This window comes from Mustela erminea, chromosome 7 (genome assembly GCF_009829155.1).
Source record: "Mustela erminea isolate mMusErm1 chromosome 7, mMusErm1.Pri, whole genome shotgun sequence".
NCBI lineage: Eukaryota > Metazoa > Chordata > Mammalia > Carnivora > Mustelidae > Mustela > Mustela erminea.
The window spans coordinates 30,088,059-30,114,241 of NC_045620.1; the positions used below are offsets into that span (position 1 = coordinate 30,088,059).

General features: G+C 44.8%; 1 protein-coding gene and 1 long non-coding RNA gene across 2 annotated transcripts in view; both read left to right on the forward strand.

Moving 5' to 3' along the window:
* LOC116595207 overlaps positions 1–23,650 on the forward strand; it is a 38,128-nt gene extending 14,478 nt beyond the window's left edge. The window contains exons 3-5 of the long non-coding RNA XR_004287564.1: positions 16,669–16,864; positions 21,145–21,258; positions 22,103–23,650. This is a non-coding gene — a long non-coding RNA (uncharacterized LOC116595207). The remainder of the gene's footprint in view (positions 1–16,668; positions 16,865–21,144; positions 21,259–22,102) is intronic.
* Positions 23,651–25,547: 1,897 nt separating this feature from the next.
* The window catches only part of SMOX (spermine oxidase), a 55,308-nt gene continuing 54,672 nt past the window's right edge, over positions 25,548–26,183 (forward strand). Inside the window, exon 1 of the mRNA XM_032351323.1 lies at positions 25,548–25,756. The gene's annotated coding sequence lies outside the window, so the exon portion shown is untranslated. The remainder of the gene's footprint in view (positions 25,757–26,183) is intronic.

Below are 26,183 nucleotides of genomic sequence, written 5' to 3' on the forward strand. Positions count from 1 at the left end.
TCCTTAGTAAGTGGCTGGGGAGGAGGGAAGCTCTGATGGGACATGGAGGGGGGAGGATGTGGCAATTGCCAAATAAACACACCATCCAGGGAAGCCAGCCAAGGCTGGGCCCAGAATATCTGGAACGGAACCCATCTTCCTTCTGAAGCAGGAAGTGGTGCTGGGAGCCGAGTTGACCGTGGAATTTCCGAGCTGTGAGGATATTACCGGTGAATGCTTTTTATTTATTTATTTTTTCATTCATGAAAAAGAGTTGGAATTAAGTGACACCCCCCCCCCCAAACATTCCCTCCCACAGAGGAAGCGCTTAATTTAGCCTAATGTTCCCAGTTGAAAAATATCCTTGAGGTCTGGAGACGTCTGCTGGCTTGTTTGTCACCCTTGAATATGGCAGGATGTTAATGCCTATGGTAGGATCGGTCTCTTTGTGTCTCGATTTTAGCGGAGAGAATAGGTGGCACCATCCCAACGTCAGTGCCAAGGGGAAGTCCTGTGAGACCACCCACACAGGATGTGGGGAGAGGTGTCAAATACCAGCTTTGGGAACCTTAGATGACCCTCCCCATGCTGGCCCATCGTAAAGGGTTGGTGAGGCAGAGAGAGAGAGAGTAGAAGATTAGAATTTCTTTGCAGGCGCTCGTGCTAGGGGTTCTATCTCCCTTGGGATGAGGGAGAGTGGTGTTTCCCTTTATCTAGGGTCAAATGACAGGGGCCTGAATGATACTACTCAGAGAGCTTAATATATGCTCTTGGAACTTGTAGAGCACGGTAGACTGGCCTTCGCACCACCCAAGAGATTTGATTTGTAAAAGGACTGTGCCTAGAACTGATTATCTGTGATCTAAATGGGAATGTGCTTGTATGGGGAGTAGCTGTAGCCCCAGGGGTGGTGGGTTAAAGGAGCTAGGTGGGTTAAAGGAAGCAAAGAGGATTGTTTGGATCCCTCCCCAAGGGGTCACCTGGCATGAGGGGTGACACCAGCATGAGGACCCTGGAGGTGGGCCATCCCAGATACCTATTAAAAGGGTTTATAAGAGATGTATCCTTGAGAGGTGGTTTTTAAAAGGCATCCTAAGGAAGAGATAGGCCAGGATCCAAGGCTTTCTCAAGCATATATGGGAAGGGTGTTGGCTGTCCAATGGGCATCTGTCCAACAGTGAAGTTGGAATACAGCTATTGCTTTCCTATCTGTGATATTGTAATTTATCTTAGGAAATATATATTTAGTCTTTGTTCCTGGTTTCTGGCACAAAGCTCCTGAAATCCTTGGGATTTCTTAAGTGATAAGAGTAATACAGGCATCTTGATATTCTTAATAAAGCCCTTTTAATCTCACCTGAGTTTATGTTAAGTGAGGTTTGGAAAGGCCCAAGGGTGGGAACTGGTTGCCAGGGAACCTACCGTGAGATTAGAGGACAGGAACTTTCAGTTCCTGCTCCCCACCACACCCCACCCACCAAGTATTTCCAGGGAGGGGAGAGGGACCGCAGATGGAGTTGAATCACCAATGGCCAATGATTTATTCAATCAGGTCTATGTAACAAAGCCTCCATAAACCCCCAAAAGGACAGGGGTGGGAGGATTTCTGGGTTGACGAACACACGGAGGTGCTGGGAGAATTTGTGCTTGAAGATGGCTTGGAAGCTTCACACTCTTTCTTCCATACCTTATCCTTTGCATGCCTCTCTTCCATCTGATTGTTCCTGAGTATATCCTTTTCTAATAAGCTGGTAATATAGTGAGTAAAATGTTTCTCTGAGTTCTGTGAGTTGTCCTAGCAGACTAATCAAACCCAAGGAGGGGGCCATAGAACCCCCAATCTATAGCTGTGGTCAAAAGCACAGAAGGGGCACTTGGGTGACTAAGTTAAGTGTCCCAACTCTTGATTTTTGGCTCAGGTCATGATCTCAGGGCGTTGGACTCCATGCTAAGTGTAGAGCCTGCTTAGGATTCTTTCTCTCCCTCCTCTCTGCCCCTCTCCCAAGACATTCTCTTTCTTTCTTTTCCAAAAAAAAAAAAAAAAAAAAAAAAAAGACACACAGAGGACAACCTGGAAGAGAGAGCAAGAGAGCACAAGCAGGGGGAGCAGTAGAGGGAGAGGGAGAAGCAGGCTCCTCGCTGAGCAGGGAGCCCGACATGGGGCTCCATCCCAGGACACTGGGATTATGACCTGAGCTGAAGGCAGACACTTACCAGACTGAGCCACCAGATGCCCCATAGAGAGGACAACCTGGACTCTTAGTTGGCATTGGTATCTGAAGTGGCCGGTGGGATGGGGTGGGGAGGTCAGTCTTGTGGGGGTTGAGCCCTTAACATGTGGGATCTGATGCTATTTCCAGGTAGATAGTGTCAGAATTGAGTTGAATTGTGGGACACCTGGTCAGCGTCCTCTAAGAATTGGAGAATTCATTGGTAGTGTTGGGAAAAAACACACATTGGAACATCTATTATTTCATTTGCCCTTAAGGCAGTTACCATCAAGTTGAATAAAAAGTTACGAGTTTTCAAATGTAAAAACAAAACAAGAACAAAAACAAAAACAAAACATAACAAAAAAAGATAGGGGCACCTGGGTGGCTCAGTTGATTAAGCATCTGCCTTTGGCTCAGGTCATGATCTCAGGGTCCTGGGATGAAGCCTCATGTTGGGCTCCTGGCTCACTGAGAAGCCTAGTTCTCCCTTTCCCTCTGCTGCTCCCCCTGTTTGTGCTCTCTCTCAAATAAATAAAATCTTTAAAAAATATATGTTCTTTAGGTAAGGTTACTTGAGCATCAAAATGGATGTGGATAAATACAGCTGAAGCCTTCTCGGGGTTTGAAGAGGCTGGACTACGAAAGAAACTCCAAGCCTGTTCTAAAACCCTTAAAACAACCTGAACCAGGTTTGTGACAAAAACAAAAACAAAAACAACAACAAAAAAAAACAAACCTGAAGCCAGCTTTGAAAGCTCTGTAGAGCCCTGGTCTTCGTGCAAATGCTTGAAAGTCCACTTTTTAACTGAAAAGAACTGATCTCCAAGGGGGCAATGTCAGGACCAAGGAGGAAATAGACCAGAACCAAATAGGCCAACCAAGGATCTCACGTCATTGTCAGGGCAGTGAGTCTCATGACTCTTCCCTTTGAGCTCCCCACTCTGTGAGGCTTGATCATAGCTTGAATCACTGACTACTGGGCAGGTTCCCTACTCTCCCATTTTTCAAAGGAGAGCTTTTGTCATCATTACCCTGTTTCCACTCCAGCATTGTCTATAGCCCCATGTGTGTTGGGGAACAGATAACATTTGTTTTATCAGCCACTGAACACAGAGAAGTGTATCAAGGCCTGATGGAGAAAGCAGGACATCTTGTAGGGTTCCTGACTTTTGAGCTGGAGTCATTCATTGGATAGGGTTTGGGGGTCATCTCCCTTGGGGTAGGGCAAGAGATTTTCTATGTGTGGGTACAAGGGTTTGCATGGCAGAAGTGGTGGACTGTTAAAAAGATTACTAGATATATCCCATCTTCTCTATTTTTCTTTTATTTTATGGCAGTGGAAGGTTTTGCTAGGTACTTGGTTACTGGCCAGGACCCCATTTCCCAGATTCCTCTGTAGCTGGATGTAGCTATGTAGCCAAGCCTATGAAATACAAATGGAAGTGATGTATACAATTCCCTGGTTGTACTCTTAAAAGGACATCTGCTTAGTCTTCATTTCTGAAATGACTTTTTATTTTTACTAAAAATTCTCTTAGTGCTGCACCTTATTTCTAATTTTTTCTATTCTGATTTATGTAGCTATTTCATATCTTATAAAATCTCCTTATCTTTTAGCTCATTTTGGTATAGAAGATTACATTTTATTTTATTTTATTTTAAAATTTATTTATTTGACAGACAGAGATCACAGAGAAGCAGGCAGAGAGAGAGGAGGAAGCAGGCTCCCTGCTGAGCAGAGAGCCCTATGCGGGGCTTGATCCCAAGACCCTGGGATCATGACCTGAGCCGAAGGCAGAGGCTTTAGCCCACTGAGCCACCCAGGCGTCCCTAGAAGATTACATTTTAAAATTTGTTTTGTGGGCACAGCTTTCTGGCTCATGTTCATTGTCTATGAAGACGTTATTTTGCTCCTTCTCTCCTTCTTTCTTATAATAACATCATATGGGATTTGGCCTTGATATTTTTCTATTGGTTATTTCTATGTCAAGTTAGTTTTCCTGAACTTTTAGAAGAAGGTTAGCCAGGACTTCCAGTACAAATAAGAGCAAATGACAGTGGGTTTCCTTGTCTTATTATAGAATTTTTAGAGTAAAAATGTAACACTTCTCTCTTTAGTATTTTTTCTTTTTTTAAATTTAAATTCAATTAGCCAACATATAGTACATCATTAGTTTTTGATGCAGTGTTCAATGATTCATGAGTTGTGTATAAGTATGTTCTTTATTCTATTTTTTAATTTAATTTAATTCTTAAAAAATATTTTATTTATTTATTTGTGTGTGTGAGAGAGAGAGAGAATGCATGAGCATGAGCAGAGGGAGGGGCAGAGGGAGATGCAGGCTCTCGCTGAGCAAGGAGCCCAATGCAGGACTCGATCCCAGGACCCTGGGATCATGATCTGAACCGAAGGCAGATGCTTAACTGACTGAGTCACCCAGGTGTCCCTAAGTATGTTTTTTAAAAAGGATGTTGGTGGATATCATTTAGCAGGTTTAGGAAGTTCCATTCTGTTTCTAGACATTTAAGAATTTTAATTTTTAATGGACATGATTTAAAAAAATTACTTTTCCATTTGAGATCATCTTGTGTATTTTTGAAATTTAATATTGAGGTGAGCAATATATATTAATGTTGAACTGTTTCTGAATTCTGGAGGTAAATCTAATGAGGATATAATGTATTGTTGTCTTAAATACATTCTTGTACATAGTTTGTAGAATTTTGTTTTGAACTCTTATATTTATGCTTATAAGTGATACTGGTCTGTGATATTTCTTTCTCATTTTATTCTTGTTTGGTTTGGGTATCAAACCCAAAAAGGTTTTTCTGATTTCATAAAATGATTTGGGACATGTTCTTTTTTATTTTCTGGAAGAGTTTGCTTGTGATTGGAATGATCTATTCCTTGAATGCTTTGAAGAAACTGCCTATAAAACCATCAGAGCTCCTTTTTAAGGGGATAGGTTTTCAAACATTTGATTATATTTTTCAAGTGTTTATGGAATTATTTATCTTTTCTATTTCTCCTTGAGTCAGTTTTGGATACATGTTATTTTCTAGGGAGTTATGCATTTCATCTAAGCTTTTAAGTTTAGTAGCAAAAAACTTCACAGTTTATAGCTGTTTACAGTTTAAATATTTGTATTTTCTATTATTATGCATCTTTTTAAATTTTTAATATTTTTAGGTTGTACCTTCTTATATGTTAAAAATATTCTTGTGATATATAATATATTCTTATAATATAAATGATATATATCATAAGAAGACTATCATATATATATTTTATACATATAAAATATATTTTATTTACGTATCATATATATATGTGTACTTAATTCCCAAATTTTATTATTTCATTCCTTCTGTTTTTCCAGATTTATTCTATTATTTTTCCCCTCATGTTTACTGTTGACTGATAAGCTCAATAATTTTCAGCCTTTCTTCTTTTCTAATATTATCCTTTATTGTTATATGCCAATCACATGTTATGTTTCCTAGAAGTAGAGCCTGAGAAGGGGATTCTTGCATGTATGATTTATTGAGAGAGGAGAGGGCTTTCAGAATAAGGGAGCTGAGGGAAGCTGGCTATGGTAGAGGGAGGAGCTAAGCAAGAATATGATCTCAGCTGGAACCCATCCAGGCCTGATCCATGGGGAGCTCTGAAGCATGAATGCACACAGAATTGGTCCCACTCTGAGGCAAGTGGGCTGAACTTTTATACTCTTACCCAATCAATAATTGACTAAGACTGCTGTTGGGAGTGGGAGGGAGGGCAAATCTTCCACGTGGAGATGGCTCCCATCAACTGAGGGCAATTCTCTGTAGAAGGGGCAGCCATAAGCTGCTGACAGGCACATTTACCATTAAGTGTGAAAAAGCATTATGTCTAAAAAACATACATATCTTAATTAAAAAGCAGTTTATTGCTAAAAATGCTAACCATCATCTGAGCTTTCAGTGAGTTATAATCTTTGCTGGTAGAGGGTTTTGCCTCAGTAAATGGCTACTGACTGATGAGGATGGTGGTTGCTGACGTTTGGGGTGGGTGTGGCAATTTCTTTCTGTTTTTATTGAAGTACAGTTGACATACAATGTTGTATTTGTTTCAGGTGTACGGCATAGTGATTTGACATTTTATACATTACTCTATGCTCACCGTAATAAGCGTAGGCAATTTCTTAAAATAAGACAACATTGAAGTTTGCTACTTGATTGACTCTTCCTTTCATGAACGTCATGAGCCATGTTTTTTGATACAATTCACACACAGTAGAACTTCTTTCAAAATTGGAATCAATCTTCTCACACCCAGATGCTGCTTTATCAACTAAGTTTATGTAATATTGTAAACTCTTTGCTGTCATTTCAACAATCTTCACAGCATCTTCACCAGGAGTAGCTTCCTTCTCGTGAAACCACTTTCTTTGCTCATCCGTAAGAAGCAACTCTTCATCCATTAAAGTTTTATCATGAGATGGCAGCAATTCAGTCACATCTCCAGGTTTCACTCTAATTCTAGTTCGCTAGCTAATTTTACTATCTCTGCAGCTACTTTCTCCACTGAAGTCTTGAGTCCCTCAAAGTTGTCCATAACGGTTGGAATCAACTTCTTCCTAACTTCCATTAACATTGATATTTTGACCTCTTTCTATGAATCATGAATGTTCTTAATGGTACCTTGAATGGTAAATCCTTCCCAGAATGTTTTCAATTTACTTTGTCTGGATCCATCAGATCGATCATTATCTATGGTGGTTATGGTCTTACAAAATGTATTTCTTTTTTTCTTTTTTTAGAGAGAGAGAGAGAGAAAGTGGCAGGGGGCAGGGGGAGAGTGAGAGAATCTTTTTTTTTTTTTTTTAAAGAGCTGAGAGGGAGAAGAGGGCAGAGGGACTATTTATTTATTTATTTTAAAGGTTTTATTATTTATTTGACAGACAGAGATCACAAGGAGGCAGAGAGGCAGGCAGAGAGAGAGGAGGAAGCAGGCTCCCCGCTGAGCAGAGAGCCTGATGCAGGGCTTGATCCCAGGACCCTGAGATCATGACCTGAACTGAAGGCAGAGGCTTTAAACCACTGAGCCATCCAGACGCCCTGAGAGTGAGAGAATCTTAAGAAGACTCCACACTGAGCTCAGAGACCAATGTGGGGCTTGATCTCACAATCCTAAGATTATGACCTTAGCCAAAATCAAGAGTCAGATGCTTATTGAACTGAGCTACCCAGGCGCCCCCAAAATGTATTTCTTAAATCTAAGACTTAGAAGTCAAAATTACTCCCCAATCTATGGGCTGCAGAAGGATGCTGTGTTAGCAGGCATGAAAACAACATAAATCTTGAGTATCTCCATCAGAATTCTTGGGTGACCAGGTGCATTTTCAATGAGCAGTAATATTTTGAAAGATATATATCTTTCAAAAAAGAAAAAATATATATATTTTCTTTTTTCCCCTTAACAGTGGTTCTCAACAGTTGATGTAAAATATCCAGTATACCATGTTGTAAACAGATTTGCTGTCATCTAGGCTTTGATATTCCATTTATAGAGCACAGGCAGAGTAGATTTAGTGTAATTCTTGGGGGCCCTAGGATTTTGGGGATGTTCATGGCTATTGGCTTTAACTTCAAGCCACCTGATGCATCAGCCTGTAACAAGAGAGTCAGCCTGTCCTTTGAAACTTGGAAGCCAGGCATCGCCTTCTCTTCTTCAGCTATGAAAGTCCTAGATGGCATCTTCTTCCAGTAGAAGGCTGTTTCATCTACATCGAAAGTCTGGTGTTTAGTGCAACCACCTTCATTCTTAGCAAGGTCTTCTGGATAACTTGCTACAGCTTCTACATCTGCACTTGACACATCACTTTGCACTTCGATGTTGTCGGGTGCTTTTTTCTTAAACCTCATGAACCAACCTCTGATAGTTTCATTCTTTTCTTCTGCAGCTTTCTTACCTCTCTCAGCCTTCACAGAATTGAAGAGAGTCAGGACCTTGCCCTGGAGTAGGCTTCGGCTTCAGGGAATGTTGCGGCTGTTTTTATTTTCCATATGGACCACTCAAATGTTCTTAATAACAGCACCAAGGCTGTTTCCCTTTCTGATCATTTGTGTGTCACTGGAGGTAACACTTTTAATTTCCTTTGGGAATTTTTCTTTTGTGCTCATGACTTGGCTAACTCTTTGGCACAAGTGACCCAGCTTCCAGCCTATCTTGGCTCTTGACCTATCTTCATCACTGAGCTTAATCATTTCTGGTTTTTGATTTAAAATGAGAGATGTGCTATTCTTCCTTTCATTTGAGCACTTGGAGGCCATTTCGGAGTTAGTTATTGGCCTACTTTCAATATTGTTGTGTTTCAGGGAATAGGGAGGCCTGAGGAGAGGAAGAGAGGGGAATGACTGGTGGGTGGAGCAGTCAGAACACACAACATTTATTAAGCTTATTGTCTTATGTGAGGCATGGTTTGTGGTGTTCCTAAACAGTTACAATAGTTAACATCAAAGAGAACTGATCATATCATATCATATCATATCATATTGTATTACATTATACATATGATAATTAAAAAGTGAGATATTGCAGGAATTACCAAAATGTGACACAGAGACATGAAGTAAGCAAATGTTGGGAAAATGGTGCTGATAGATCTGTCCAGTGGAGGGTTGTCACAAACCTTCAATTTTTAAAAGACACAATATCTATGAAGTGTAATTAAATGAAGTCTGTCTGTACATGATGTTGGAGGAATTTCTGTAATTTTATTTTTTCTCACAAATCAACAAGGAGGGACTTCATGAAATAAAATAAAGATACCCATAAGTAGGTAAAGCCGTGTCATGGCCCAAAAGCTTGCCTGTCACTCACCATGCAATGCAACTCAAAGCAGGAGAAAATCCCAAACCCCTCAAATTGAACAAAAGACATTTCAAAAACAAGAGGCTGGTGTGATGGGTGGATCATGTGGGAGCTATTGCTGAAGCTCTGAAAATCAGTTTCCCCAAAGCTTTTTGCTGATTTTGAACAGAAGCAGTTTAATTTCTAGTGATGTGATTCAATCAGGGAAAAATGAAACAGTGATTTTAGGCAAGTAGGGAATGATGACAATATCACATATTCTTTAAAAACCTCAAAATCATACTGTCCATTCTAAAAGCACTAAAGAAATTAATATCATAAGCACAGGTTTCCAAAATAAGGTAATCACTTTGATGATATATGTGGCTGCCACTAACCCCAAAGAGGCCATAATATTTAATGGGAATAAGGTGTTCATATTTTAATTTTCAAACCAGAATACTTGTGAGAGTAAAAGAGGGGTGTGGATATGGATAACAGAGACTGTCCCAAGTAAATTGGGTCACCCTGATTTTAAATTATAAAGCAATTTCTAAGAGTGGTATTTTCCCCAGAGATGTTATTGTGGCTGCATACCATAATGGATGGATTCTGGCTGAACCAATGGAGGATTACCTAGTAGGCATTTAGAATAGACCTCAAGAGCCATTGGCAACCAGTCTACCTAGTACAATACTCTTTTTTTTTTAAGTAATTTTTAAAAAAGATTTTATTTATTTATTTGACAGAGAGAGACACAGTGTGAGTGGGAACACAAACAGAGAGAGAAGAAGAAGGAGGCTTCCCACTGAGCAGAGAGCCTGATGTGAGACTCAACCCCAGGACACTGGGATCATGACCCGAGCTGAAGGAAGACGTTTAATGACTGAACCACCTGGGTGCCCCAATACATTACTCTTGATACATGTTTTGGGCATTTATTTGAACAGTGAGATAATAAGCTCAAGAGACAAAAAGAGGGAAAATACGAAGAGAGGTCCAGAAAGTGAGAGTACACAGTGAGAAGTTCTAATATATATTTAATCAAAGTTTCAGAAGTTGAAGAGCAAGAGAGACAAGGACAGAGGCAATGCTTGAAGAGATAATAGCTGAAAAATGTCTGAAACAATTGAAAGATACCAACCCACAGATTCAAGAAGGTAAATTCTAGACTTTACATAAAAAGAAATCTACACTTAGCTACAGAGGGCCAAAGATACAGAGAAAAATCTAAAGAGCAGCCAAAGAGGCCAGAAAAGGACATAAATTTTAGTTAGCTGGTAATGGAAATGAGAAGAAAGTGAAACGGTATTTTCACTGTGTCGGGGGAAAAAAAAAATCCATGTAATTCTATACCCAGCTAAAACATCTTTTAAGAAAGGTGAAATAAAGGCATTTCCATTAAATGTAAAGTCTAATTTCTGAGTTTATCCCCAGCCAAACTTATTAACAATTGTTCAGTAAGTGCTTTAGGTAGAAGGAAAATGAACTCAGATGAAAGGGCTGGGAAGCAAAAAATAGGCAAAGAGCAAAAGAAAGAAAAAAATGAAATAAAGAAAAGAAAGAAAGAAAGAAAAGTAAACAAGTTTATGTATTTTTCCACTATATTCACTTTCCAACACCAGACACATTCCCTTTTCCTGGCTCAGCCATTTGCCCAATTCTCAAGAGCTTCTGAGTGGAAAATAAAACCCTGCTACCAAATGCTTTAGGAGGTTGAGAAAAAGTAATTTCAATGCCAGAGTATTTGGTACCATTAGAAAGACCATGACAACCTTTATTTTGAAATATGTGATGGAAGCCATGAGAGAAAAATATAGCTTAAAGGAAACACATGAATGGATCATTTCAAGGCTCTTCTCCTGATCAAAAAGTGGAATATAAAGAGAAGTTTCAATTCAATGATAAAACAAACAACCCAATAAAAAACGGGCAAGGATTTGAACAGACGTTTCACAAAAGAAGATATACAGGTGATAAAAAAGCACATGACAAGATGCTCAACATCATTAGCCATTGTGGAAAAGTAGATTAAAACTACTATTGAGATGTTATGACGCTATAGTCATATGATCCAGTGATCCAACTTCTAAGTATTTATGCAAATGAAATAAAAACTTATGTCCACATATAAATCTATATGCAAATGTTTATAACAGTTTTATTCATAGTCTCCCAATAAGTAATAACCCATATGTCCTTCAACTAGTGAACAATAAAATCTGGTATATCCATAAAATGGAATACTACTCAGCAATGAAAAGGAATGAAGTACTAATATACACAACATAGATGAATTTCAGATGCATTAGGCTAAGTGAAAGAAGCCAGACTCAAAAAGCTACATACTGTGTGATTCCATTTATTCTAGAAGAGGCAAAACTGTGGGGACAGAAAGCAAACAAATGGTTTTCAGAGGCTGGAGGGGGGGGGATTAATTATCAAGGGACATGAGGGAATATTTTGGGGTAATAGAACTGTTTTATATATCAACTGTGGTGCCAATAACATAACTTACATGTTTCTCAAAACTTGCAGAACTGTATCTAACAAGGGTAAGCATTCCTGGATGTATTTTATACCTTAAAAAAAACCAAAAGAAAAAAATTGAGACATCCTCAGGGTATTTGACAATCTCATTTACTTTGATATGGAAGTAGATACGGTCATTACACACTTGTGTACAATCCCCCACCCCCAACACACACCAAAAACATTCGTTGTTGTCATGTCAAATTTCCAGAACCATTTCCCCAGCCTTCTCTCTCCTTTTTGGCACATGACTTTTCCACCTACTTTACCAAGAAGGACTGGATTAGGTGAATACATCTGACCTTTCTCTCCTCCTCCTCAAATGTTCTCTCGTTATTCATATGATGAAACAAACAGCCTCTAAACATCTCAGGGCATTTGCATTCTAGTATGGAAAGTAATTTTCAAATTATTAAAAGTACAGGGGCACCAATGTGTCTCAGTTAGTTAAGCATCAGACTTTTGATCTCAGCTCTGGTCATGATCTCAGGGTCATGAGTTCAAGCCCTGCACTAGGCTCCATGTTGGGCATGGAGCCTACTTAAAAAAGAAAGAAAGAAAGAAAGAAAGATAGAATAAACTTACCAAAAAATAGAATAAGCTCACCAAAGAGTATAATGATTTGGTGGTATGACGAGACACTGACACCCCTTTTTGTTTTGAGATGGTTTGAAGACCAATTAACCATTTATGTTGAGTGAAAGAAGCCAATCTTAATACTATACTATTGTATACTAATTGTATACTAATATGATCTATATGCTGTATGATTCCCACTATATGACATTCTAAAAAAGGCAAAACTATAGAGACAGTAAAAAGATCAGTGGTTGCCAGGGTCTTGTGGGGAAAGAGAGGGGAAGAAGTTGGAGCATAGGGAATTTTTAGGACAGTGAGACTGTTATTCTGTATGATACCACAATGGTGGATACGTGTCATTATACATTTGTCAAACCATAAAATGTACAACACCAAGAGTGAATCTTAATGTAAACTATAGATTTAGTTAATAGTAATGCATCAATATTGGCTCATCAATGAAAACGAATGTACCACATTGAAGACAGTGAAAACAAATGTACCACAATAATGCAAAATGTTCAAAATTGGAACAATTTTGGGAAAAATTGGGAGGAAGGGTGAAAGGGTATATGGAAACTGTATGTTTTGCTCAATTTTTCCTTTAAATCTAAAACTGTTAAAAAGTCCACTAATTTTTTATTTTTACTTTATTTTTTTAAAGATTTATTTATTCATTTATTTGACAGACTGAGATCACAAGTAGGCAGAGAGGCAGGCAGAGAGAGAGGAGGAAGCAGGCTCCCTGCCGAGCAGAGAGCCCAATGTGGGGCTTGATCCCAGGACCCTGGAATAATGACCTGAGCCAAAGGCAGAGGCTTTAACCCCCTGAGCCACCCAGGCGCCCCTCCACTAATTTTTTAAGAAGTGATGCAGGAGAGTGAACTTTAGATGTGAAAATTTAGGAATACTTAACCAATTTTACGTTCCTTGATATGTCCTTCTTATTTATGCACAAGAATCATAAGCCATAATCCTTTGACCCCAAGATAGTTTTAAAAAGTCTCTGAATCAGGTTGCATCTTAAAATTGATGATATTTTAAATTCCAGGAAATATGGTATGACAAAATATACATCTAAAGAGGTCTGAAAGAGGCCTTTTAATAAGTATTAAATAAAAATCTAATGCTCAACATCTCGGGAAATACAAATCAAAACCATGATAAGATACCACCTCATACCTGTCAGAATGGCAAAAATAAACACAGGAAACAACAGATGTTGGTGAGATGTGGAGAAAGAGGAACTCTCTTACACCATTGGTGAGAATGCAAACTGGTGCAGCCACTCTGGAGAATAGTATAGAGGTTCCTCAAAAAGTTAAAAATAGAGCTGTCCTACTATCTAGCAATTGCACTACTAGGCATTCACCCAAAGGATACAAAAATACAGATTGGAAGTCGTATATGAACCCTGAAATTTATAGCAGCCTTATCAATAATAGCCAAGTTATGGAAAGATCCCCAGTGTCTATTGACTGATGAATGGATAAAGAAGATGTGATCTATATCTATATCTATATCTACGTTACTCAGCCATCCAAAAAATGAAATCTTGCCATTTGCAATGATATGGATGAGCTAGAGTGTATGATGCTAAGTGAAATAAGTCAGTCGGAGAAAGACAAATATTATATGATTTCACTTGTATGTGGAATTTAGGAAACAAAACAGATGAATATAGAGGAAGGGAAAAAAAAAGAGGGAAACAAGCCATTAGAGAGAGAGAGAGAGAGAGAGAGAGAGAGCGAGCGGGTGCGCGCATGGGGGAGGGGCAGAGGGGGCGGGAGAGGGAGAGAGAGAATCTTAGCAGACTCCACTTTCAGCTCGGGGTCTGACATGGGGCTGAATCCCACGACCCCGAGATCACAACTGAGCCAAACTCAAGAGTCCAATGCTTAATGAACTGAGCCACCCTGGTGCCCCTATAAGAGACTCTTAAGGTTAGAGAGCAAACTGAGGGTTGATGGAGGGAGGTGGGTGGGTGATGGGCTATATCGGCAATGGGTATTAAGGAAGGTACTTGTTATGAGCAATGGGTGTTATATGTAAGTGACGAATAATTAAAAAATAAAAATAGATTAGGAGAAATAAAAATCCAAGATTAGAAAGTGTTGCATCGTAGTCTAATTGTCAATGTTTTTCTTTTTAAGTGGGGCTTAAAATAATAGTGCGTCTTACAACGGATGGTGTCTCAGGTTAGACGAGATATAGATTAAGTGAGCACTGTAAAAATTGGCTAGATGATGTATATTTAATTTATCTATTGTTGCCTCTGAAGGTGGGCGTTAAAAGGAGATTACAATTTGAATTCTAGTGCTTTATTTCTTGTATTTGAAAATGACAAAGCAACTGACATGAAATGTTAACAAAGATAAATCTGAGAACTAGGAGCATGGCCTTACATCTTTTTCAGCTATTTTATTTTATATATTTAAAAATTTTATACAGCAAAACAAATTGCTGAAAACAAAATCAAAGAACACCTCAGAAACCTTCTCAGAGCTGGCCAACTGCCAATTTATTTGTTGGGGAGTTTTCTCGGGGCATTGGGGGATGGCAGAAACGGAGGGAAGAAATTGTCAGCAGGCAGACACCAAAAGACAAATATTCCACTTACATGAGGTACATACCATAGTCAAATTCATAGAGACAGAAAGAATAGTGGTTACCACTGGCTGAGCGTGGTGGGGGAATAATATTAAATAATATTATTTAATGGGTACAGAGCTGCAGTTTGGAATGATGGAAAAGTTCTGGAAATGAATAGTGGTGATGGTTGCACAACACTGGGAACATACTTAAAACCACCAAATGGTACACTTAAAGATGATGAATTTTCTGCTATATACCCCCTCCCCCAACCAGGGTAGGGGAAAACAAGAGTTTTGTTTGGGCATGTTGGGTTTGAGATGCTAAAGGTAGTTGGATAAAATCCAAGCTCAAGGGAGGGACTGATCATGAGCTGTAGACACAGACTCAGCAGACAGCATGTTGACACCACGAGGCTAGAGAAAGGGGAGGGGAGACCAGGGCCCTCCAACCCTCCGAGAAGTGGGGCCAAAGAAGCCATGAGCAAAAGGTCTTCTCAGTAAGAGGCAGCAGTCAGTGGTCTCAAAGGTTTCTGAGAGACTGACTGAGGTGAGGCCTGGGATTTGGCAATGTGGGAGTGCTGGGTTCCAGTGGAGTACTAAGTACTAAGTATTAAGTACTAAGTAAGGGGGAGAGACTCAAGTGGGTCAGGAAGGAGAAAGTGGCTATGGGAACTATCCCCAATATTTTGAAGAAATTTTGCTGTGAATATTAGGGAGATGGGGGATAGCTAGAGGCAGATGAGGTGGCCTAGGGTAGCTTACCCCCTGTTTAAAAAAAAATTGTATTTATTTTAGAGAGAGAGGGAGAGAGAGTGAGATAAGGGGGAGGGGCAGAAGGAGAGGGAGAGAACCTCAAGCTGACTCTGCTCAGTATGGAGCCTGACACAGGGCTTGATCTCATGACATCCAGATCATGACCAGATCCGAAACCAAGAGTTGGACGTTCAACCCACTGAGCCACCCAGGTGCCCCTCACCCACCACCCCGAGCCCCATTTTTAATAGATGAGAGATTCCAGAAAATGTTTGTATGCTTATGGGAATGATCCACTCTTCCCATTAGAGGGGGTAAGGAAAGGCATAGGAGAGGATAGAGAACTGAAGGGGGAGGGACACGGGCGGCATGAATGGCCTGAGGTGGGAGCAGACACTCCATTCTTGAGGAGCATGGGTGAGAGAGTGGGCGGTGGGGCTGAAGTTTGGTGGCGGGAAGGCGATGGGGTCAGCTTTCTGAGCTGAGCTGGGCCCACGCGGGGCTGCTAGAAGTCTGGGCACAGAGAACTTGTGAACAAGTCGTGGCAGAGGTGGGAAAGGCAACACCCTCCCTCAGGAAGTGCCATGGGTCTACCCGGCAAGGCAGAGTGCCCTGTGGAGCCCTGAGGCCCAGACATCAGTGGAAACCAGTGACAAGGAGGTGTGGAGTGCCTTTCCCTGGCAGGGAGCTCAGGCAGGTGGGCCTCACACACTCCTGGACCAGCAGCAGGAGCATCACCTGGGAACCTGCTAAAATGCAAATGACCTGACCCACCCCCAAATGCAAATAACCACCCCAACCTCACTGAGTCAGACACACGGGGGTGGGGCCCTACCCACCTTTGTACCCACCTGTGTTTTTCACAAGCTCTCCAGGTGATTCTGAGAGTTTGAGAAGCTCAGAACTAGCCTAAAGGAGCCAAGGGGATCTGGGGATGACCTGCCACTCGGAGGTGAAGGCGGGCAAACGTTTCTAGTGCTGTGAGGTCCCTGATGGATTTGGAAGCAAGCCCTGGAGACTGACAGGACTGGAAGGCCCTTTAAAGGAACTCTGGGCTTTCTAATGGGTGATTATTTCACAAGACAAACATCTTTCAAGTGTACTTTTTTTGGAGTCTATATTTGAATATTGAGTTTCCTGTCCACGGTGGTTTGAAAGGACCCCGGACTCTCTCTCTCTCCAGAACCTTCTTGGAGCCTGCTCCATCTTTCCACATGGCTCCATTGCAGTTTTCAGTTCCGTGGGGAAAACAACAGCCATTCCCCTATGTGTGAGGCCTCTTCCTTTCCTGATGAAATAGAGACAAGGATGAGTCAGCCTCTCCCAACCTCCAGGATCTCCAGTCGTCCCAGTGACTCAGAGGATGGTCTGTTTCGTGGGTAAGTGCTCCTCCCAGGAAGTTGGCAGCCCTAGCCACCCCCTACCTCAGTCACCCCCCCCCCCCGTCCCCCCAGGGCTTCCATCAAGACACATTACTAGCGAGACCCGGTGGGGGTTGGGGCAGGCCAAGAAAGTTCAGCCATAAGTGGACCAGGAAAGAGGGTGGGAGCTGAAAGGCTACGATGCAGGAGGCTAAATTTGTTTCTCATTTGGGGGTGACCTTGGATGGATCCATAAAGGGCTCAGTGTTTCTTTTCTTTTCTTTTTCTTTTTTAAAGATTTTATTTGTTATTTGACAGAGACAGAGATCACAAGTAGGCAGAGCAGCAGGCAGAGAGAGAGAGGGGGGAAGCAGGCTCCCTGCTGAGCAGAGAGCCTGATGCGGGGCTTGATTCCAGGACCTTGAGATCATGACCTGAGCCGAAGGCAGAGGCTTAACCCACTGAGCCACCCAGGCGCTCCAAGGGCTCAGTGTTTCTACTTGAAAATGGGAAAAATCGTACATCCTACGATGTGGGACTTGGTAGTGGCCCAAAAAGAGAGAAGATGAGCCTCTTGGAATATATCTGACTGGAGACATACTTTGGAACTTTTCTGTGCAAAAGAGAGGGAGCCCTGGGGATGGTTTATCCTTGAGGATGTCTTAGGACAAGCTACCATCTGAGCAGGGCCTGTAGGAGGGTGCGGAGGCCTCCATGGGAGGAGGACGGGAGGTCAGAATTGGGGTGACTAGTCCAAGGCAGGGGAGCTTGGCAAGTAGGGGCACCTTGGGGGGCACAAAGCAGCTGATAGAAACAGCAATCCCCAAACTGTGGGTTTGGTGGTGCCCGTGTTGCTGGGTCTGTGACTCTTCTCCTTCACCCCTGTGTCCATCAGTGTCTCTCTCTCTCTGTCTCCTTCCCCTTCTCTCCTACGTCACAGAGAATAGTGAAGCCTCCTCTTCCCACGGGTTCTGTGTTTTCTTTCCTGTTTAGATGGTGACTGGCATCTATCTGTTTATGGAGTCAGCAATCAATCCATCCTGTTTACTTGTCGCTGACACAGTGCGTTGTGGTCAGTGAGGCTGTCCACAGCCCCCCAGGGTGGGGTGGGGACCAGGATGTTGACACACACACACACACACACACACACACACACACACAGGCACACACATTCAACCATGACCAGGTCAATTGGCTTCACCAGAACCAGGAGGTCCTGGTCTGTTCTGCTCCGATGTCTGGGATGCTGTGGGCAGTCAGCTGGGCCAAGGTCATCTCCCCCTGCTGCTGAGCTCCATGGCCAGCATGCTTGGCCCAAACTCAAGGCTCAGGAATGATCTCCTGACTGCAACTGAGTGCCCAAAGCACAGTTCCTCAAGGGTTTTGTGGGGTGTATGGGTCTTAGAAGCGAGAAGGACAGTGCCCAGAGAAATAATGTCAGAAGGCAGCTTATTTAGCATGCCCATTTCTGCATGAAGTAATTAGGAGCAGAGAAGGTAAAGGAATTGTGGATTGGGTCACCATTTACCGCATTCCTTCTGCTCCCCTCTCCCACTTGGGCCCCTCCTTCCTAATTCATGTGACTTGAGGCCCACACTTAAGTTTGTTTTTCTTGGTTTCCCCAAATCCAGTGCAGTGGCACTGGTCAGGGTTAGACTGGAGATTGACGAGGTTTCCTGGGGTTTGTGGTGTGAGTGGGGAGAGCAGCAGGGGTCAGGCCAGACCTGTGGGGAGACAGAGGGGGGTGGTGATGGGCATTTAAATCGAGGTCTGGAGGACCCAAGCCTAAGAAGATGATGTCCCTGTTTTCAAGGTGCTGGCCCAGAACCTGACTTCTAAACTCTGAGCATAGGGCCCAAGGACGCAAAGATTGTCAAACAAAAAACCAAGGAACAAACAAAATCCACATAAGCCAAGAGTCTAGGCGGATGCCCTTTGATGCTTCCAGAGGATTCTCAGAATTCCTGAGGTCATCTGGAGCTCACCAGGGTCTGCCTCATGGCCTGACTGTACACTGTACACCTACTAGACAGACCTGGGCTTAGGGGAGGCCGGGGGCTCAGCAGTGCCACTCACTCTCAGGGCGTGTGACTGGGGCCCATGCTTCTGGGAACAAATGATTCCTTGTTTGTCTGAGATTCAGACTGAACTGAGTGCCCTGTATTTTTCTTTGCTAAATCTGCCAACCCTTTTAAGCCCTCCAAACGTTGGTCCCCACCCTCAACTCCTACCTAGAGGCCATCAGTAGCAAACTCTGCAATATTCTGAAGTCTGGGATTTCACCTCAAAAATTCACGTAAAGTTTAAGCCCACCTGTCTGTTTCTACCCTTGTTTTGCTCTAAAACGGCTATTAAATTATCCTAGTTAAAAAGCAAACCTCTCCCATGTACTCATGCTGGATTTTGGGTTAGTTAAGGTCCTGCTCAGCCTGTCAGTCGGCTTTCCAGTGGACGGAAGGAACACTGGGGACCGTCTGCCCTCGGCAATGGTGAGTGAGGAAAAGAAGGGCAGGAGAGTGAGATTTTCAAAAGGGGATTTGTCCAATTTAAAGAACTCCATTTTTTGCCTCCCTATGCTGCCTTTTCAAGATGCCTTTCACAACATGGGAATCACTTTAGTTAAAAACATTTGATCCCTTGCATGGTAGGATAAAGAGTGGGCAAGCAGAAAGCCAGAGCCTCTAGAAATGTGGAGAGGAGGCAGGACAGTACATGCACCCTGAGAACAGTGAGGGGTGCTTTTAGAGCAGTGGCTACACACTGGGATGGCTAGGGTGCCCAGGTTTTCCCCAGACCCCTTACTTCAGAGCCTTTCAGTTCAGGGGTAGGGGGTGGGGGTGGGGGAGGACCTGGGCATCAGTGCTTTCAAAAGCTTCCCAAGATATCCTAGTGTGTGTTGAGACTCCTACCATTTCTCTGGAGATCTGACACTCAAAGTGAGGTCTGAGGACCGGGGGCAGCAGTTCCAGCTAAATCTCAAGCCCCACCCCAGACCTGCTGAATCAGAACCTGCATTTTCACGAGGTCTCCAGGGGTTTGGCGTGCCATCTGAGAAGACCTGCTGGAGCACACCTGTTGGGAACCTCAGCTTGATGGGGGTGGTCACAGCAGCAGCTGGCTTTCTTCAGGGGGACCTGAGGGCCACTGGTGCTAGTCTGTCTATCAGAGCCCACTGCACAGTCTCCTGCTCCTGGGTGTCTACAGTTGTAGGCTTACCCACACCGATGGAACTTGTATTCTGTGCCTGGGTCTGTTCATGTCTTTTCATCGATACATCCTTGTTCCATTGGGACAACTGTATGGTAGCCAAAGTTTTTGGCTGAAGAACAGGGACTCCTATCCTGGCGGAGAAACCTAAGGACGCCGGTCAGGATCTGTGGAGAGGACAGGCAGAAGCATACAGTGTGGCCTTGACTTCAGACGCAGTATTCACGTACTGCAAGGTTATGTAGGTCTGGTTTTAAGCCATGTAGTCTCTTGTTGTTTAATTCATTCTTCAGTCAGTTGGAATTGATGTAACTTTCAAAAAGCCTGGGTAGGCGAGATTCTTCTTTGTCTCTATCAGTTGGCTATTGTCGCAACGGTGCTGTGTAACAACCACGAGACCTCAGTGGCATACAACAATTAGTATTCATTTCTCATGGGTATGTGTGTTGCCTGGGCTGACTCTGCTGAGGTCCTGCGTCTACAAGTTGGCTGGGGCATTTGCTGATCTAGGCTTGGATCAGATAGGTGCTTCGAGATATGGTCTGGGAGAGTCTGAGTCTGGTCTGCTGCTTGAGTGTTCATTCTGCAGTCCTGGGCTGAAGGGCAGTGGCTATGCAGGGGAATGTTTCTAATGAAGGTGGAGGTGGAACCATGCAGGAACTCTTCAAGTGGAGGCTCCAAACAGACCTATTACCACTTCTACTTGATTTCACTCAAGCCTGACATTGGTGGGTGGGAATATATACTCCACCTGAGTTGTGACAAGAATATGGAGGCAAAATACTACACAAGGAAGTGAAGAATTGTGGCCAGTAGGTCAACCCACTGTATCTTCCAACCTGGAATGATGTTTCCTTGGGGATATATGACCCATCCATTCCAGAACTTTAAAAAGCTCCCTCATTGTGTGGACTGCTGGCTGTTCACCAAAAATCACTTTCCTACCCTTCCTGGATTCCCATCTTGAGTGTAATTCCCAGGCTCCCATGTAGTTAGGTGTGACCATGAGACTGGTTTTGGCCAATAGTGTGTGAGTAGAAGTGATGTCAGTTTTCAAGCGAAGGCTCTCTTCTGCTGCTGGCTTTGTGCAGATGACTGCAATACCCTAATGGTTGCTGGAGGCACGTGTTGGAATAAGCCTAGATCCCTGAATCACAACGTGGAGGAAAGCCATTAAGAAATGGGAATACCTCTTTATTGCATAGGTAAGATATTATGTTTGAACTGCTGTATTCTTGGATCTATTTCTTATAGAAGCCAGCATTACTTACAACTGATACATTTCTTAAAGCTCTTCTTCATTACTCTGGTATCTCCCTGTGGTGGTGGGTGTGGAAGTACTTGGTAAACTAGAAAGTGCTCCACACATGTGAAGTCTGACTGTGATCAATGCTTTACTAATGTTTCAACACAAAGCTGAGTCTAGATCAGCTGTATGGAGGTGACAGAGACTGATGCTAATAACCAGTGATATCTGGAGGGGAACTGATGGCTTGGACATCAATTTTTATATCCTTTATTCTTTTTAATCCTCACCACAACCCTGAGTGACAGGGGCCTAACATTACCCCCATTTTAAGGATGACAAAAGGGAGATTGTCAAACTTGCACAAGGCCTCACGGTTGGTCAGGTCCCTACACCTGACCTCCTTCCCCTCATTGTTCTGGGAGGAAACAATGAGGAAACTTCTTAGCTCCAGTCCACTTTGCACCAATCAAGCTCCAAAGACCCCTTGGTGGGTGGGGGGATAGAGAAATAGGTTGTACCCAAGGCTGCTGGTGGTGGTGGAATGATTTGTAAGGGGCATTTAAAATTCCAGGTCGTAATCGAAACCATGTACTCAAGAAATCCATTCTTAAAGGTAAGGTATGGGGTTTCTGCTTCATGGTAGATTATCTTTATGATGGCTACCAAGGAATCCTCCCATTCGTGTATGTTCTTTTGTTATGGGTTGAATTATGTCTCCCCCATAGATACATCAGGTGTATTGGAGTTCTAATTCCCAGTACCCCAAAACATAACCTTATTTGGAGATCTTGTCTTTATAGAGGTAATCTGGTAAAAATGAAGCTATTAGGATGAGTCCTGATTCACTGGTGCCCTTGTAAGGAGGTGAAATTTGGACACAGAATAGGGACAGGCACAGAGGGGAACTTGTGTGAAGATGAGGGGATGAGGACAGAGCTCAGGGTGATGATCTATAAGCCAATGACCACCAGATTGCCAGCTAAAATCGGAAACCAGAAGATATCGGGAAACAGCCCTGCTGACACCTTGATCTTGAACTTCCATCCTCCAGAACCATGAGCATGAATTTCTGTTGATTAAGCCATCAACTTTGTGGGACTTTGTGGGACTTTGTTGCAGCAGTTCTAGTAAACTAATACAACACTGCACTCTTCCTATCAAGAGGTGGAGTCCATTTATCACCCCCTTGAATCTGGGCTGGCTTTGTGACTTTCTTTAGCCAATAGAATGAGGTAGAAACAATGAAATGGTACTTCTGGGTCGAGGTCTTTAAGAGGCCTGGCTGCTTTCATCTCCCCCAGGAGAGAAACCAGCCTACCATGTCTTAAGGCCATTCTACAGGAGAGGTCCCATTGAGAGGGAAACCATTTGGATTGTTCCAGACCCAGCCAGGCTTCCAGCTGATGTCCCTAACCAACAGCGCACGCAGCAGAAGAACTGTCTAACTGAGCCCAGTGAACCCAAAGAGTTGAGAAATCAGAAATTATTGTTTTAAGCCACTAAGTTTTGAGGGTGGTTGGTTATGCAGCGAAAGGCAACTGAAACGAACTTTGGCAAGTCTTCTAGCATCCCTGCCACAGTAGTCCCTACAGTGAGAAGCCTCGGGTGCCATCCTTGCTACCGTCCTCCCCAGTGGATTCTGGGTGCCGCCTGTTTCCTCACATTGCTCACTTCCTCAGAAAACTCTTCAGTGGTGCGTCTGGTTGCAGGGTCCCGGTGAAGCCAGCACCCCTGCTGCACAGGAGAGCAGGAAAGAGCATTTTGGCTTTGGAGGAGGAGGTACAGGACTCGTGACATGGAAAATTCCCCAAACTCAGAAGGATGTTCAAAAGCTACTGGGCACCCCTGAAATGAAGAGGGCTCTCCACAAGGGCCAAGTATATATATATTTTTGTGAACTCTCTGTGTGCTTGGCACACAGCTCTGGACCCATTCACCTTCTAATTGTAAACAGTGCCCTGACATCACCCTTCCTCACTCCGCATCCCTGTGGTTTGGAATGGACCGACTCCGGGGCTGGGCATGTGATTCAGGCCCAAACAATGATATGTGATCCAGGTGGAGCCAACTTGGTGTAACTTTGGCTTTTTGGTAGGACAGTTGAAAGAAATGAGGACTTAAGCTGTGAAGGTGGACTTAGAAGCCCTGGTAGCCATCTTGCCACAGCAAGAAACAGAGAAGAGAGATGGGGAAGGGAAGACTAAGTCTTGACGGTATTTTTAAAGCCTCTTGGTACCCAGATCAGGCAGACCATGGGCATCTTCTCTTATGCGAGCGTACGTATGTCCTACTTGCTTACACCGAACCAATCTGAGTAGTTTTTCATCATTTGTCAAATCCGCATTAATGTTTTTTTTTTTTTTTAAAGATTTAATTTATTTATTTGTAAGAGACAGAGGGAGAGAGAGCAAGCGAGCACAGGCAGACAGAGAGGCAGGCAGAGGCAGAGGAAGAAGCAGGCTCCCCGCCGAGCAAGGAGCCCGATGTGGGACTCGATCCCAGGACCCTGGGATCATGACCTGAGCCAAAGGCAGCTGCTTAACCAACTGAGCCACCCAGGCGTCCCCGGCATTAATGTTTTTATTTAATACAATGACTCTTTGGAGTAGGTATTATTTATTAATTCCATCTCACAGGTGAGGAAACTGAAGCACAGGGAGGCCACATAGAGGCCAAATTCAAACCCAGGAAATTAATTTTGAGAGCCACTCAGAAACCTTCCTCTTCCACAGTGACAGGGAAAGATTCACAGAGGAAGGTGTGACATTTAACCTGATCTTTAACTCTAAGGGGACACAGGGATTGGTAGGGAGGGAGCGGAAAGGTTTTCTAGGTGAAGGGACTAGCCTGGGCACTGACCAGGACTTTTCTGTTGAGAAGAAACTTCACCTAAAATTCACCATCTCCCTGCCTTGAAGCCTATCCTCACATGGGTTCCTCCTGCCCAGGAACATCAAACCCCACTTCTGTAGAGACACCTCTGCTCTCCAGGCCTCCACCCGTGTGGACTTATGCTCTGCACTGGGGCCTGGCAGGTCCCCTGTAGGGTCTAGGTTAGATGAGGCACCCTCCTCAGCCTGAAAGACAGTTCAGGACAAGGGCCTGGCTTCCCCCCTACACTTCCACCCCTTGGACTTGGTCTCTATGGGCTCCAGGAGGCCCTGGAGATGCTCACAGGGTTAAACAGAATGAAATGGTACTAGACCAAGTGACCTTGCCTCTTAAAAGAGCACAGAGAGGGGCGCCTGGGTGGCTCAGTGGGTTAAGGCCTCTGCCTTCAGCTCAGGTCATGGTCCCAGGGTCCTGGGATCGAGCCCTGCATTGGGCTCTCTGCTCAGAGGGGAACCTGCTTCCTCCTCTCTCTTTCTCTCTGCCTGCCTCTCTGCCTACTTGTGATCTCTGTCAAATAAATAAATAAAAATCTTAAAAAAAAAAAAAAGAGCACAGAGGAAAAACTGCACAAGGGATCAGAACAGTGCTTGCAGGATCTCAAATAGGGAATAAGTAATTTCCAAATAACTACGATTTTTAAAAGAAAATAAAAAGTGACCTTCACACCTATTTGCTTCGGTTTTTATTAAATCGACGATGAGGCAGTGGGTACTACTGAAGGCTGTTTTCTGAAAGGCCAGCTCTGCTCCGCGGGCTGCAAAGGGATGGGCCGTGGCGGTGTGAGCGCCCCCTGCCACCTGCCCCACACCCCTCAAACCCCCGCTGTCTAGAGTTGGAGACTGAGGCACGGAGGTCTCAGAGGCGTGGTGGCAGGCGGCTGGAGCGGTGGAGGCACCGGTGTGGGGGGAGAAAATGAGATTGGTGGCAGCCCCTGGGAACGAGCCCTCTGTTCCCAACCGAGATCCAGTGTCGGGTCTGCGCGAGTGAAGGCAGCTCCAGCAGGAGAGATGGACGCCTCTTCCCTCCAAAAGCAGGGTTCTGAACTCCGCGGGTAAACCGAGGCCCGAGCTCTGGCTCTGCGGGTCGTCTCGCAGGCAGCCTCGGCCCGAGTTACGCCCAGGACAGGGCGGGCCGGGCTGGGCTGGCTGCTGTTCTTTTGGGCCTGAGTGGGGACGTTTGGCGCCCCGCTAGAGAAGGGGGTGTCGGGCCCAGGTGCGGAGCGCGGGGTTGGACGCTTCGGAGGCAGTGGCCGGCCGGTCTTCACCTCCCGCGGCCCCAGCTTCCCCCGGCGGGCCCGGCCGGGGAGGAGCTCGGCGCGTCCCCGCCCCGAGGCGGAGCGCGGGGGGAGGGGGGGGCCGGGCGCGGGCGGACCCGGCGGGGTGGGCCGGGGACGCGAGGCGGAGCGGGGCTCCACACAGGCCGCAGCGGCTGGCTCCGGCCCCTACGGTCCCGGCGGCGGCTGGAGGAGGAAGCCAGGCGGCTGGAGGAGGAGGGGAGGCGGAGGAGGCCGAGGCTGGAGCGCGGCTTGCCGCAGACTCACTTCCCCGGCTCAGCAGGGAAAGGTACCGCGCGCCCGCTCCCGGCCCCTGGCCCCTCGGCCCCGAGCCCCCCAGCTTTCGTTCGCGCCGGCAGGGGCTGCGGCCGCCACGGGAGGGTGAGGGGCCCCGAGCGGCCCCGAGGGCTCCGGCGGCCGGGGGCTGCGGCGGCCAGCGCGGCGCTCGGGCGGGAGGGCTGGGGTGTGCGGCAGGCGGCAGGAGTCTCGCGGAGAGCGGTGGGCGCCGCGCCCCCCTCGCTCGCGTCCGGGGAAGCGGTGGTCCGGCCGGGTGCGGTGATCCCCGGGCGGGGGGCTGCGCTGGCCAGGCCAGCGCACGGCGGTGGAGGCCAGGCCGGACCTCCGGAGCTGCGTGCGGCAGGGGAGCGTCCCGGGCGCCCGGCGGGCGCGCTCGGTGGGCGCAGACAAAGCCGGGCGCCGGCGCCCCGCGACGACTC